The sequence below is a fragment of the Ranitomeya variabilis genome, chromosome 1 (assembly GCF_051348905.1).
Source record: "Ranitomeya variabilis isolate aRanVar5 chromosome 1, aRanVar5.hap1, whole genome shotgun sequence".
In the NCBI taxonomy this organism is placed as follows: domain Eukaryota; kingdom Metazoa; phylum Chordata; class Amphibia; order Anura; family Dendrobatidae; genus Ranitomeya; species Ranitomeya variabilis.
Window position 1 is genome coordinate 48,951,762 of NC_135232.1, and position 16,199 is coordinate 48,967,960.

A 16,199-nucleotide genomic window follows, 5' to 3' on the forward strand; every position below is an offset into this window, starting at 1 on the left:
TCTAGATGTGTGGTGAGCACTTTGACCCACCAAGTGCTTCACAGAAGTTTATAATGCAGAGCCGTAAAAATAAAAAATCATATTTTTTCACAAAAATGATCTTTTCGCCCCCAATTTTTTATTTTCCCAAGGGTAAGAGAAGAAATTGGACTGCAAAAAATGTTGTGCAATTTGTCCTGAGTACGCTGATACCCCATATGTGGGTGTAAACCATTGTTTGGGCGCATGGCAGAGCTTGGAAGGGAAGGAGCGCCATTTGACTTTTCAATGCAAAATTGACTGGAATTGAGATGGGACGCCATGTTGCGTTTGGAGAGCCCCTGATGTGCCTAAACATTGAAACTCCCTACAAGTGACACCATTTTGGAAAGTAGACCCCCTAAGGAACTTATCTAGATGTGTGGTGAGCACTTTGACCCACCAAGTGCTTCACAGAAGTTTATAATGCAGAGCCGTAAAAATAAAAAATCATATTTTTTCACAAAAATGATCTTTTCGCCCCCAATTTTTTATTTTCCCAAGGGTAAGAGAAGAAATTGGACCGCAAAAAATGTTGTGCAATTTGTCCTGAGTACGCTGATACCCCATATGTGGGTGTAAACCATTGTTTGGGCGCATGGCAGAGCTTGGAAGGGAAGGAGCGCCATTTGACTTTTCAATGCAAAATTGACTGGAATTGAGATGGGACGCCATGTTGCGTTTGGAGAGCCCCTGATGTGCCTAAACATTGAAACTCCCTACAAGTGACACCATTTTGGAAAGTAGACCCCCTAAGGAACTTATCTAGATGTGTGGTGAGCACTTTGACCCACCAAGTGCTTCACAGAAGTTTATAATGCAGAGCCGTAAAAATAAAAAATCATATTTTTTCACAAAAATGATCTTTTCGCCCCCAATTTTTTATTTTCCCAAGGGTAAGAGAAGAAATTGGACTGCAAAAAATGTTGTGCAATTTGTCCTGAGTACGCTGATACCCCATATGTGGGTGTAAACCATTGTTTGGGCGCATGGCAGAGCTTGGAAGGGAAGGAGCGCCATTTGACTTTTCAATGCAAAATTGACTGGAATTGAGATGGGACGCCATGTTGCGTTTGGAGAGCCCCTGATGTGCCTAAACATTGAAACTCCCTACAAGTGACACCATTTTGGAAAGTAGACCCCCTAAGGAACTTATCTAGATGTGTGGTGAGCACTTTGACCCACCAAGTGCTTCACAGAAGTTTATAATGCAGAGCCGTAAAAATAAAAAATCATATTTTTTCACAAAAATGATCTTTTCGCCCCCAATTTTTTATTTTCCCAAGGGTAAGAGAAGAAATTGGACCGCAAAAAATGTTGTGCAATTTGTCCTGAGTACGCTGATACCCCATATGTGGGTGTAAACCATTGTTTGGGCGCATGGCAGAGCTTGGAAGGGAAGGAGCGCCATTTGACTTTTCAATGCAAAATTGACTGGAATTGAGATGGGACGCCATGTTGCGTTTGGAGAGCCCCTGATGTGCCTAAACATTGAAACTCCCTACAAGTGACACCATTTTGGAAAGTAGACCCCCTAAGGAACTTATCTAGATGTGTGGTGAGCACTTTGACCCACCAAGTGCTTCACAGAAGTTTATAATGCAGAGCCGTAAAAATAAAAAATCATATTTTTTCACACAAATGATCTTTTCGCCCCCAATTTTTTATTTTCCCAAGGGTAAGAGAAGAAATTGGACCCCAAAAAATGTTGTGCAATTTGTCCTGAGTACGCTGATACCCCATATGTGGGTGTAAACCATTGTTTTGGCGCATGGCAGAGCTTGGAAGGGAAGGAGCGCCATTTGACTTTTCAATGCAAAATTGACTGGAATTGAGATGGGACGCCATGTTGCGTTTGGAGAGCCCCTGATGTGCCTAAACATTGAAACTCCCTACAAGTGACACCATTTTGGAAAGTAGACCCCCTAAGGAACTTATCTAGATGTGTTTTGAGAGCTTTGAACCCCCAAGTGTTTCACTACAGATTATAACGCAGAGCCGTGAAAATAATTTTTTTTTTTTTTCTCAAAAATGATTTTTTAGCCCCCAGCTTTGTATTTTTACAAGGGTAACAGAATAAATTGGACCCCAAAATTTGTTTTCCAATTTGTCCTGAGTACGCTGATACCCCATATGTGGGGGGGAACCACTGTTTGGGCGCATGACAGAGCTCGGAAGGGAAGGAGCGCCATTTGGAATGCAGACTTAAATGGATTGGTCAGCAGCCGTCACGTTGCATTTGCAGAGCCCCTGATGTACCCAAACAGTACAAACCCCCCACAAGTGACCCCATATTGGAAACTAGACCTCCCAAGGAACTTATCTAGATGTGTTTTGAGAACTTTGAACCCCCAAGTGTTTCACTAAAGTTTATAGCGCAAATCCGTGAAAATAAAAATTCTTTTTTTTTTTCACAAAAATGATTTTTTAGCCCCCAGTTTTGTATTTTCACAAGGGTAACAGGATAAATTGGACCCCAAAAGTTGTTGTCCAATTTGTCCTGAGTACGCTGATACCCCATATGTGGGGGGGAACCACTGTTTGGGTGCATGACAGAGCTCGGAAGGGAAGGAGCACCATTTGGAATGCAGCCTTAAATGGATTGGTCTGCAGGCGTCACGTTGCATTTGCAGAGCCCCTGATGTACCCAAACAGTACAAACCCCCCACAAGTGACCCCATATTGGAAACTAGACCTCCCAAGGAACTTATCTAGATGTGTTGTGAGAACTTTGAACCCCCAAGTGTTTCACTACAGTTTATAACGCAGAGCCGTGAAAATAAAACATCTTTTTTTTCCCACAAAAATGATTTTTTAGCCCCCCAAATTTTTATTTTCCTAAGGATAACAAGAGAGCTTGGACCCCAGAAGTTGTTGTTCAATTTGTCCCGAGTACGCTGATAACACATATGTTGGGGTAAACCCCTTTTTGGGCGCACGGGAGAGCTCGGAAGGGAAGGAGCACTGTTTTACTTTTTCAACGCAGAATTGGCTGGAATTGAGATTGGACGCCATGTCGCGCTTGGAGAGCCCCTGATGTGCCTGGACAGTGGAAACTCCCCAATTCTACCTGAAACCCTAACCCAAACACACCCCTAACCCTAATCCCAACGGTAACCCTAACCACACCCCTAGCCCTGACACACCCATAATTCTAATCCCAACCCTAATCCAAACGTAAATGTAATCCAAACCCTAACCCTAACTTTAGCCCCAACCTTAACTTTAGCCCCAACCCTAACTTTAGCCCCAACCCTAACTTTACCTCCAACCCTAGCCCTAACCCTAACCCTACCCCTACCCCTAACCCTAAACGTGACTGAAATACGTGGCACTGAAATACGTGGCACTGAAATACGTGGCACTGAAATACGTGGCACTGAAATACGTGGCACTGAAATACGTGGCACTTAAATACGTGGCACTTAAATTCGTGGCACTGAAATACGTGGCACTGAAATACGTGGCACTGAAATACGTGGCACTTAAATACGTGGCACTGAAATATGTGATACGTGGCACTTAAATACGTGGCACTGAAACACGTGGCACTGAAATACGTGATACATGGCACTGAAATACGTGGCACTGAAATACGTGGCACTGAAATACGTGGCACTGAAATACGTGGCACTGAAACACGTGCAACTGAAATACGTGGTACTAAAATATGTGGCACTGAAATACGTGATACGTGGCACTGAAATACGTGGCACTGAAACACGTGGCACTGAAATATGTGATACGTTGCCCTGAAATACATGGCACTGAAATACATGGCACTGAAATACGTGGCACTGAAATACGTGGCACTGAAATACGTGGCACTGAAATACGTGGCACTGAAATATGTGATACGTGGCACTTAAATACGTGGCACTGAAACACGTGGCACTGAAACACGTGGCACTGAAATACGTGATACGTGGCACTGAAATACGTGGCACTGAAATACGTGGCACTGAAATATGTGATACGTGGCACTTAAATACGTGGCACTGAAATACGTGGCACTGAAATACGTGGCACTGAAATACGTGGCACTGAAATATGTGATACGTGGCACTTAAATACGTGGCACTGAAACACGTGGCACTGAAATACGTGATACATGGCACTGAAATACGTGGCACTGAAATACGTGGCACTGAAATACGTGGCACTGAAACACGTGCAACTGAAATACGTGGTACTAAAATATGTGGCACTGAAATACGTGATACGTGGCACTGAAATACGTGGCACTGAAACACGTGGCACTGAAATATGTGATACGTTGCCCTGAAATACATGGCACTGAAATACATGGCACTGAAATACGTGGCACTGAAATACGTGGCACTGAAATACGTGGCACTGAAATACGTGGCACTGAAATATGTGATACGTGGCACTTAAATACGTGGCACTGAAACACGTGGCACTGAAACACGTGGCACTGAAATACGTGATACGTGGCACTGAAATACGTGGCACTGAAATACGTGGCACTGAAATATGTGATACGTGGCACTTAAATACGTGGCACTGAAATACGTGGCACTGAAATACGTGGCACTGAAATATGTGGCACTGAAATATGTGATACGTGGCACTTAAATACGTGGCACTGAAACACGTGGCACTGAAATACGTGATACATGGCACTGAAATACGTGGCACTGAAATACGTGGCACTGAAATACGTGGCACTGAAATACGTGGCACTGAAACACGTGCAACTGAAATACGTGGTACTAAAATATGTGGCACTGAAATACATGATACGTGGCACTGAAATACGTGGCACTGAAACACGTGGCACTGAAATATGTGATACGTTGCCCTGAAATACATGGCACTGAAATACATGGCACTGAAATACGTGGCACTGAAATACGTGGCACTGAAATACGTGGCACTGAAATACGTGGCACTGAAATACGTGGCACTATGACTGTCAGAAAATGTTCATTAAACGGTTAGGGGTGAGGTTAGGGGTAGAGTTAGGGTTAGGGTTTGGATCCCTTTATCACAATAATGGTGGTGGGTGGCTTTTCAGTGTGTTTTCTGTTTTTTTTTCGATAAAAATGCATGCGTTTTTAACGCAAACAAACGCATGTGCTTAAAAACGCAAGAAAATACTGCAGGTTGTATTTCTGAAAATTAACGCATGCAGAAAAAAACCGCATGCGTTTGAAAACGCGACCAAACGTGTACAAAAAAAAACGCATGCGTTTTCAATGTTAAATATAGGGAAAAAACGCATGCGTTTTTTTGTGCAAAAAACGCTGCAGACAAAAACGCAAGTGTGAAACCAGCGACGCTTTTTATAGCAAAAAAGTTTTTGCGTCTCCACATTTTGAGAGCTATAATTTTTCCACATTTTGCTCCACAGAGTCATGTGAGGTCTTGTTTTTTGCGGGACGAGTTGACGTTTTTATTGGTAACATTTTCGGACACGTGACCGTTTTTGATCGCTTTTTATTCCGATTTTTGTGAGGCAGAATGACCAAAAACCAGCAATTCCTGAATTTCTTTTGGGAGAGGCGTTTATACCGTTCCGCGTTTGGTAAAATTGATAAAGCAGTTTTATTCTTCGGGTCAGTACGATTACAGCGATATCTCATTTATATCATTTTTTTATGTTTTGGCGCTTTTATACGATAAAAACTATTTTATAGAAAAAATAATTATTTTGGTATCGCTTTATTCTCAGGACTATAACTTTTTTATTTTTTTGCTGATGATGCTGTGTTTTTTGCAGGACAAGATGACGTTTTCAGTGGTACCATGGTTATTTATATATGTCTTTTTGATCGCGTGTTATTCCACTTTTTGTTCGGCGGTATGGTAATAAAGCGTTGTTTTTTGCCTCGTTTTTTTTTTTTTTTTCTTACGGTGTTTACTGAAGGGGTTAACTAGTGGGGCAGTTTTATAGGTGGGGTCGTTACGGACGCGGCGATACTAAACATGTGTACTTTTATTGTTTTTTTTTTTATTTAGATAAAGAAATGTATTTATGGGAATAATATTTTTTTTTTTTTTTCATTATTTTGGAATATTTTTTTTTAATTTTTTTTTACACATTTGGAAATTTTTTTTTTTACTTTTTTACTTTGCCCCAGGGGGGGACAATACAGATCGGTGATCTGTCAGTTTGCATAGCACTCTGACAGATCACCGATCTGCGAGAGGTGCAGGCTGCTTCACAGTGCCTGCTCTGAGCAGGCGTCTGTGAAGCCACCTCCCTCCCTGCAGGACCCGGATCCGCGGCCATCTTGGATCCGGGTCTGGAGCAGGCAGGGAGGGAGGTAAGACCCTCGCAGCAACGCGATCACATCGCGTTGCTGCGGGGGGCTCAGGGAAGCCCGCAGGGAGCCCCCTCCCTGCGCGATGCTTCCCTGCACCGCCGGCACATCGCGATCATGTTTGATCGCGGTGTGCCGGGGGTTAATGTGCCGGGAGCGGTCCGTGACCGCTCCTGGCACATAGTGCCGGATGTCAGCTGCGATATGCAGCCGACACCCGGCCGCGATCGGCCGCGCTCCCCCCGTGAGCGCGGCCGATCGGCTATGACGTACTATCCCGTCGGCGGTCATGGGGGCCCACCCCACCTCGACGGGATAGTACGTCGGATGTCAGGAAGGGGTTAAGGTCATGCCACAGCATCTTAATCGGATTAAGGTCAGGACTTTGACTAGGCCACTCCAATGTCTTGTTTTTGTTTTTCTTAAGCCATTCAGAGGTGGACTTGCTGGGTGTTATGGATCATTGTCCTGCTGCATAACCCAAGTAAGCTTCAGCTTGAGGTCATGAACAGATGGATGGACATTATCCTACAGGATTTTTTGGTAGACAGAAGAATTCATGGTTCCATTTACCACAGCAAGTCTTTCAGGTCACCCTGAAGCAGCAAAACAGCCAAAGACCATCCAGTTATCCAGTTTTGGGCACCACATTTTAAAAAAGACATCAACAAGCTGGAGCAAGTTCAGAGAAGAGCGACCAGAATGGTGACCGGTCTGCAAACCATGTCCTATGAGGAACGGTTACAGGATCTGGGAATGTTTAGCTTGCAAAAAAGAAGACTGAGAGGAGACTTAATAGCTGTCTACAAACATCTCAAGGGCTGTCACATTGTAGAAGGATCATCTTTATTCTCATTTTCACAAGGAAAGACTAGAAGCAATGGGATGAAACTGAATGGGAGGAGACACAGATTATATATTAGAAAAAACTTTTTGACAGTTAGGGTGATCAATGAGTGGAACAGGCTGCCATGAGAGGTGGTGAGTTCTCCTTCCATGGAAGTTTTCAAACAGAGGCTGGACAGACATCTGTCTGGGATGATTTAGTGAATCCTGCTTTGAGCAGGGGGTTGGACCAAATGACCCAGGAGGCCCTTCCAACTCTACCATTCTATGATTCTATGACACTACCACCACATTTTACTGTTGGTATGATGCTCCTATTCTAAAATGCTGTGTTACGTCTATGCCAGATGTAATGGGACATACACATTCCAAAATGTTCAACTTTTGTCTTGTCATTCTAGAGTATTATCCCAAAAGTCTTGGGCATCATCAATATGTTTCCTGGCAAAACCGAGACAAACCTTTTATGTTATTATTGCTCAGCAGTGGTTTTCGTCTTAGAACTCTGCCATGCAGGCCTTTTTTGCCCAGTCTCTTTCTTATGGTGGAGTCATGAACACTGACCTTTACTGAGGCTAGTGAGGCCTGTAGTTCTTTTGATGTTGTTCTGGGGTCTTTTCTGACCTCTTGGATGAGTCGTCACTGCGCTCTTGGGGTAATTTTGGTCGGCTGTCCACTCTTGGGAAGGTTCTACACTGTTCGATGTATTTGCCATTTGTGGATAATGGCTCTTACTATGGTTCGCTGGAGTCCCAAAGCTTGAGAAATGACTTTGTAACCTTTTCCAGACTGATAGATCTCAATTACTTTATTTCTCATTTGTCCCAGAATTCCTCTGGATCGCAGCATGATGTCTAGCCTTTGATGCTCTTTTGGTCTACTTTGTCAGGCAGGTCCTATTTAAGTCATTTCTTGATTGAGAACAGGTGTGGCATTAATCAGGCCTGGATGTGGATAGAGAAATTGAACTCAGCTTCCAAAAGATGTGATAAACCACAATTAATTCATGTTTTAAGGGTGGGGTCAATGACTTTTTCACACATGGCCCTGTAGGTTTGCGTTTTTTCCCTTAATAATAAAGACCTTTATTTAAAAACTGCATTCTGTGATTACTTGTGTTATCTTTGTCTAATATTTACATTTGTTTGGTGATCTGAAACGTGTGAGAAACATGCAAAATAATAGGAAATCAGGAAGGGGGCAAACACTTTATAACACAAATGTAAGTTCTACCTATGTTACATCCAGGATGAGGTATAACACAAATATCACTGTAACCAAGGGGCCTGCATGAATCCATAGTCGTCCACCACTGACAAGGCAGACAGTATATGGCTGCACAGTACTAATCTGTTTTCAATTTCTTTCTCCAAAGTCAGCAGACGATGCATTTACGAACTTTCCTCCGTCCACATCCGCAAATCATTTTTATCTTACAATCCATTAAATGAAGTTGCAATGTTTGCACAGATAAACAATGCCCTCAATTGCTGCTCCGTTTGCAAGCAAGTAATATTCATGTCTGCGTGAGTATGGCATGTAATTAACATGTCATAATCAAAATGACTAAGTTTGACACATTCTAATCACTGCATGGAGATTATGGCATAGCCACGGGCTATATTGCGCGGCCTAGCTTAATATCATTTGCATAATGAAAGCACAGTATCAGTAATAGCTTTTTTTTCCCCCTCTTGTTGTCATAATTTCACCCAGAGCTTCTATGGGCTTTGTATCCTGTCAGATGTTTCCAGCTACAATCATTGTATCCTCAAGACTATAGTAAAAAAAAAAAATTAAAGTTCGGCAAACCTTCCATAATGGAACACTACTAATGAGCATTTAACCTTGTCGTTCAATGGGCTGGGTACATTGTGAGATTTACCCTGTACAATGGCATGACATGGTGATTAACTGCGAGAATTACTTAGCCCTAGAAATTATGTTTGTAGAAATTGGCAGAATAGAAAAATATTGGTCAAAATGTTGCATGGTGGAAGGTTATTGAAAAAACAGGAGACCTTATGCACATGGAAGCAATGCAGGCAAGTTTCCTGTCCTAATTCCTGAGACTGGGATCTAAGACAATTCCCTTCTGCGGACCCAGAATTGTGATGTTTTGGGTCGTGGCACCTGGAGATGTAGAGGACTGTGCGCCACCATAGTAATGAGAAGCAGGTATTTGGGGATCTGATATGAAACAAGTGTGCAGGGGTTGCAGTCGCCTCCAGGTCTTGGAACTTAAGGAGGCCCAAAAGGTCCTGTAGGCTCATCTCTGATACTTAAGGGCCCTGTTTTCAGACAATGCATTGGGGCTCACAAACTTTAAATTACGCCACTTGTCTGAGGTCTAACTCTAGTTTGAGATCCAAATGAATTTTTGGGGTCTGAATTTATTTTCTTGATTACATTTTTGTGGAGGCAGGAGTTTGAATACACTTTGGGTTTGAAATTAATTTGGGATTATGAATCTTTGGTCTACATTGACTTTGGGGTATAAAGAAAGAGTCTTATGCACTGCTTGGGATTCAATGAATGAGGTAATTCTTGGGTTGGGAGATCAATAGGAGGGCATCATTTTACCAAAAACCATGATAAAAACTACATTCACTTGGATTCCATGCAGTGAAAATCAGTAAACAATTAAAGGAGAACTTTGTTTTCAAATTAATTTTGAATCCATTTACATTCAAAAAGCTATCAGACACCTCTTCTTGATGTCAGGCCCGAGGATTGGGAAGGTCTCTACATTTTCTGGAGAAGTTTAAATGCAATAATGCGGCTCCTCTCACTTTTTGCATCAGGAGTAGAGATGAGCGAACCTGAACTTAAAAGTTCCGGGTTCGTACTGGACACTAGATGTCTGGTGTAAAACTCCAAACACGGACTTCTCTTGGAAGTCCATTTTAATGTACGGAGTTCTGAGGGAAGTCCGGTGATGAGGAGAGAGAGAGATAGTGAGAGAGAGATTTTGCAGATCCAAAGTTCGGGTGCCTATTGTTTTCAATGGGGTTTGTTTTCAGGCTTAAGTCTGGGTACAGTTCTAGTACCCAAATCTAACTTTGGACTAAACTTTTAGTTGGGTGCCAGAACTCAAACTTCCACAGGTCCACTCATCCCTAATCAGGAGCCTTCATTGGACTCAGAAGAATCAGTGACCTCCATTGGAGTCTGTCATGGTTCCCAATGGCAAGGGAACGTCAGAGAACTTAAATAACAGACTAGCTCTTGGGTGATGGAATCTCGAGCTGACCGTGAGCTAAACCTACCACACAACTAACAGTGGCCGGGTGACGTACCTACGTTTTATCCCTAGACGCCCAGCGCCAGCCGGAGAACTAACTAACCCTAATAGAGGAAAAAACAGACCTGGCTTACCTCTAGGGAAATTCCCCCAAAAAGGAGACAGAAGCCCCCCACATATATTGACGGTGAGTTCAGAGGAAAAGACATACGCAGTATGAAGGTAGGTTCAGCAAAGCGAGGTCCGCTTACTAGATAGTAAGAAGATACAATAGGGAACTTCACGGTCAGCTGAAAACCCTATTAAAATACCATCCAGAAATTACTTTAAGACTCATGTGTCAACTCATGACACCGGAGTGGTAATTTCGGCCCACAAGAGCTTCCAGCTACAGAAACATAACATAACTGTGAACTGGAACAAAAATGCAAACAAACTTAGGACTAAGAGTCCAACTTAGCTGATAGTAGTCTAGAAGCAGGAACATGCAACAGAAAGGCTCTGGTTACATTGATGGCCGGCACTAGAATAACTGAGCAGCAAGGCTAAATAGGATACTCCCACATCCTGATGGAAACAGGTGAACAGAGAAAGTGAAGCACACAAGTCCAGTACCACCAGCGACCACCGGGGGAGCCCAAAAACCAAATTCACAACAGTACCCCCCCCTCAAGGAGGGGGCACCGAACCCTCACAAGAACCACCAGGGCGATCAGGATGAGCCCTATGAAAGGCACGGACCAAATCAGAGGCATGAACATCAGAGGCTGTCACCCAAGAATTATCCTCCTGACCGTAGCCCTTCCACTTGACCAGATACTGAAGTTTCCGTCTGGAAACACGGGAGTCCAAGATCTTCTCCACAACATACTCCAATTCACCCTCAACCAACACCGGAGCGGGAGGCTCAACGGAAGGCACAACCGGTACGTCATACCTGCGCAATAATGACCGATGGAAGACATTATTGATAGAAAAAGATGCCGGGAGGTCCAATCGAAAGGACACAGGGTTAAGAATCTCCAAAATCTTATACGGGCCGATGAACCGAGGCTTAAACTTAGGAGAAGAAACCCTCATAGGGACAAAACGAGAAGACAACCACACCAAGTCCCCAACACGAAGACGAGGACCAACACGACGACGGCGGTTAGCAAAATGCCGAGTCTTCTCCTGGGACAACGCCAAATTGTCCACCACCTGTCCCCAAATCCGATGCAACCTATCCACCACAGTATCCACTCCAGGACAATCCGAAGACTCCACCTGACCAGAAGAAAAGCGAGGATGAAACCCCGAATTGCAAAAAAAAGGAGAAACCAAAGTGGCAGAACTAGCCCGATTATTGAGGGCAAACTCCGCCAACGGCAAAAAGGCAACCCAGTCATCCTGATCCGCAGACACAAAACACCTCAAATAAGTCTCCAAGGTCTGATTAGTTCGCTCAGTCTGGCCATTAGTCTGAGGATGGAACGCAGACGAAAAAGACAAATCAATGCCCATCCTAGCACAGAACGCCCGCCAAAATCTAGACACGAACTGGGTCCCCCTGTCAGAAACGATATTCTCCGGAATACCATGCAAGCGAACCACATTTTGAAAAAACAGAGGAACCAACTCGGAAGAGGACGGCAACTTAGGCAAGGGCACCAAATGAACCATCTTTGAAAAACGGTCACACACCACCCAGATGACAGACATTTTCTGAGAAACAGGGAGATCAGAAATAAAATCCATAGAGATGTGAGTCCAAGGCCTCTTTGGAATAGGCAAAGATAACAACAATCCGCTAGCCCGAGAACAACAAGGTTTGGCCCGAGCACAAACATCACAAGACTGCACAAAAACTCGTACATCTCGAGACAGAGAAGGCCACCAGAAGGACCTAGCCACCAAATCCCTGGTACCAAAGATCCCGGGATGACCTGCCAACGCAGAAGAATGAACCTCCGAGATTACTCTACTGGTCCAATCATCAGGAACAAACAGTCTACCAGGCGGGCAACGATCAGGTCTATCCGCCTGAAACTCCTGCAAAGCCCGTCGCAGGTCTGGGGAAACAGCAGATAATATCACCCCATCCTTAAGGATACCTGTAGGTTCAGAATCACCAGGGAAATCAGGCTCAAAACTCCTAGAAAGGGCATCCGCCTTCACATTTTTAGAACCTGGTAAGTATGAGACCACAAAATTAAACCGAGAGAAAAACAACGACCAGCGCGCCTGTCTAGGATTCAGGCGCCTGGCAGACTCAAGATAAATCAAATTCTTGTGATCGGTCAATACCACCACCTGATGTCTAGCTCCCTCAAGCCAATGACGCCACTCCTCAAAAGCCCACTTCATAGCCAAAAGCTCCCGATTACCAATATCATAATTTCGCTCGGCGGGCGAAAATTTTCGAGAAAAGAAAGCACAAGGTCTCATCACGGAGCAATCGGAACTTTTCTGTGACAAGACCGCCCCAGCTCCGATCTCGGAAGCATCGACCTCAACCTGAAAAGGAAGAGTAACATCAGGCTGACGCAACACAGGGGCGGAAGAAAAGCGGCGCTTAAGCTCCCGAAAGGCCTCCACAGCAGCAGGGGACCAATCAGCAACATCAGCACCCTTTTTGGTCAAATCAGTCAAAGGTTTAGCAACATCAGAAAAACCAGTTATAAATCGACGATAAAAATTAGCAAAGCCCAAAAATTTCTGAAGGCTCTTAAGCGAAGAAGGTTGCGTCCAATCACAAATAGCCCGAACCTTGACAGGATCCATCTCAATGGAAGAGGGGGAAAAAATGTACCCCAAAAAAGAAATCTTTTGAACCCCAAAAATACACTTAGAACCCTTCACACACAAGGAATTAGCCCGCAAAACCTGAAAAACCCTCCTGACCTGTTGGACATGAGAATCCCAGTCATCCGAAAAAATCAAAATATCATCCAGATACACGATCATGAATTTATCCAAATATTCCCGGAAAATGTCATGCATAAAGGACTGAAAGACTGAAGGGGCATTTGAAAGACCAAAAGGCATTACTAAATACTCAAAATGGCCCTCGGGCGTATTAAATGTGGTTTTCCACTCATCCCCCTGCTTAATTCGCACCAAATTATACGCCCCACGGAGATCAATCTTAGAGAACCACTTAGCCCCTTTTATTCGAGCAAACAAATCAGTCAGCAGTGGCAGAGGATACTGATATCTGACTGTAATTTTATTCAAGAGTCGATAATCAATACACGGCCTCAAAGAGCCATCTTTTTTAGATACAAAGAAAAAACCGGCTCCTAAGGGAGATGAAGAAGGACGAATATGTCCCTTTTCCAGGGACTCCTTAATATATTCTCGCATAGCAGCATGTTCAGGCACAGATAGATTAAATAAACGACCCTTTGGAAATTTACTGCCCGGCATCAGATCTATGGTACAATCGCAATCTCTGTGAGGAGGTAGTGAACCAAGCTTAGGCTCCTCAAAAACATCACGATAATCAGATAAAAATTCCGGAATCTCAGAGGGAATAGATGACGAAATGGAAACCAAAGGTACGTCCCCATGAGCCCCCTGACATCCCCAGCTTAACACAGACATTGCTTTCCAGTCAAGAACTGGGTTATGAGATTGTAACCATGGCAATCCGAGCACCAAAACATCATGTAGATTGTACAACACAAGGAAGCGAATCGTCTCCTGATGGTCTGGATTCATACGCATAGTCACTTGTGTCCAGTATTGTGGTTTATTACTAGCCAATGGTGTAGAGTCAATACCCTTCAGAGGTATAGGAACTTCCAGAGGCTCTAGATCAAACCCACAGCGCCTGGCAAAGGACCAATCCATGAGACTCAAAGCGGCGCCAGAGTCGACATAGGCATCCGTGGTAATTGACGATAATGAACAAATCAAGGTCACAGACAAAATAAACTTAGACTGTAAAGTGCCAATTGAAATAGACTTATCAACCTTTTTTGTACGTTTAGAGCATGCTGATATAACATGAGTTGAATCACCACAATAGAAGCACAACCCATTTTTTCGCCTAAAATTCTGCCGTTCGCTTCTGGACAGAATTCTATCACATTGCATATTTTCTGGAGCCTTCTCAGAAGACACCGCCAAATGGTGCACAGGTTTGCGCTCCCGCAAATGCCAATCAATCTGAATAGCCATTGTCATGGACTCATTCAGACCTGTAGGTGCAGGGAACCCCACCATAACATCTTTAATGGCATCAGAGAGACCCTCTCTGAAATTCGCCGCCAGGGCGCACTCATTCCACTGAGTAAGCACAGACCATTTACGAAATTTTTGGCAGTATATTTCAGCTTCATCTTGCCCTTGAGATAGGGCCATCAAGGTTTTTTCAGCCTGAATCTCTAAATTAGGTTCCTCATAAAGCAACCCCAAAGCCAGAAAAAACGCATCCACATTGAGCAACGCAGGATCCCCGGGTGCCAATGCAAATGCCCAGTCCTGAGGGTCACCCCGCAGCAAGGAAATTACTATCCTAACCTGCTGTGCGGGATCTCCAGCGGAGCGAGATCTCAGGGAAAGAAACAATTTACAATTATACCTGAAATTCAGGAAACGAGATCTATCCCCGGAGAAAAATTCTGGTATAGGAATTCTAGGTTCAGATATAGGAGCATGAATAACAAAATCCTGTAAATTTTGAACCTTCGTAGCAAGATTATTCAAACCTGTAGCCAAACTCTGAGGATCCATTTTAATCAGGTGAGATCAGAGCCATTCAAGGATTAGAAGGAGAGAGAGAGGCAAAGGCTGCAATTAGAGCAGAAATGCAACTGAGTAAACTATAGAGCAAGCTCAGAAGAAAAAAAAAAAATCTGCAGACTTCTTTTTCTCTCCTTTCTTCTGCCAACGGTTTTAACCCTTGGCCGGCCATACTGTCATGGTTCCCAATGGCAAGGGAACGTCAGAGAACTTAAATAACAGACTAGCTCTTGGGTGATGGAATCTCGAGCTGACCGTGAGCTAAACCTACCACACAACTAACAGTGGCCGGGTGACGTACCTACGTTTTATCCCTAGACGCCCAGCGCCAGCCGGAGAACTAACTAACCCTAATAGAGGAAAAAACAGACCTGGCTTACCTCTAGGGAAATTCCCCCAAAAAGGAGACAGAAGCCCCCCACATATATTGACGGTGAGTTCAGAGGAAAAGACATACGCAGTATGAAGGTAGGTTCAGCAAAGCGAGATCCGCTTACTAGATAGTAAGAAGATACAATAGGGAACTTCACGGTCAGCTGAAAACCCTATTAAAATACCATCCAGAAATTACTTTAAGACTCATGTGTCAACTCATGACACCGGAGTGGTAATTTCGGCCCACAAGAGCTTCCAGCTACAGAAACATAACATAACTGTGAACTGGAACAAAAATGCAAACAAACTTAGGACTAAGAGTCCAACTTAGCTGATAGTAGTCTAGAAGCAGGAACATGCAACAGAAAGGCTCTGGTTACATTGATGGCCGGCACTAGAATAACTGAGCAGTAAGGCTAAATAGGATACTCCCACATCCTGATGGAAACAGGTGAACAGAGAAAGTGAAGCACACAAGTCCAGTACCACCAGCGACCACCGGGGGAGCCCAAAAACCAAATTCACAACAGGAGTCATTAGAATCGGGAACCTGCATTGGACTTGGGAGAATTGGAAACCTTCATTGGACTCAGGAGAATTGGGACCCTTCACTACGGTGATTTGTGAACCTTCATTGGACTCGTGAGAATCAGTAACCTTCAGTGGACTCAGAAGAATTGGTAACCTATATTAGACTC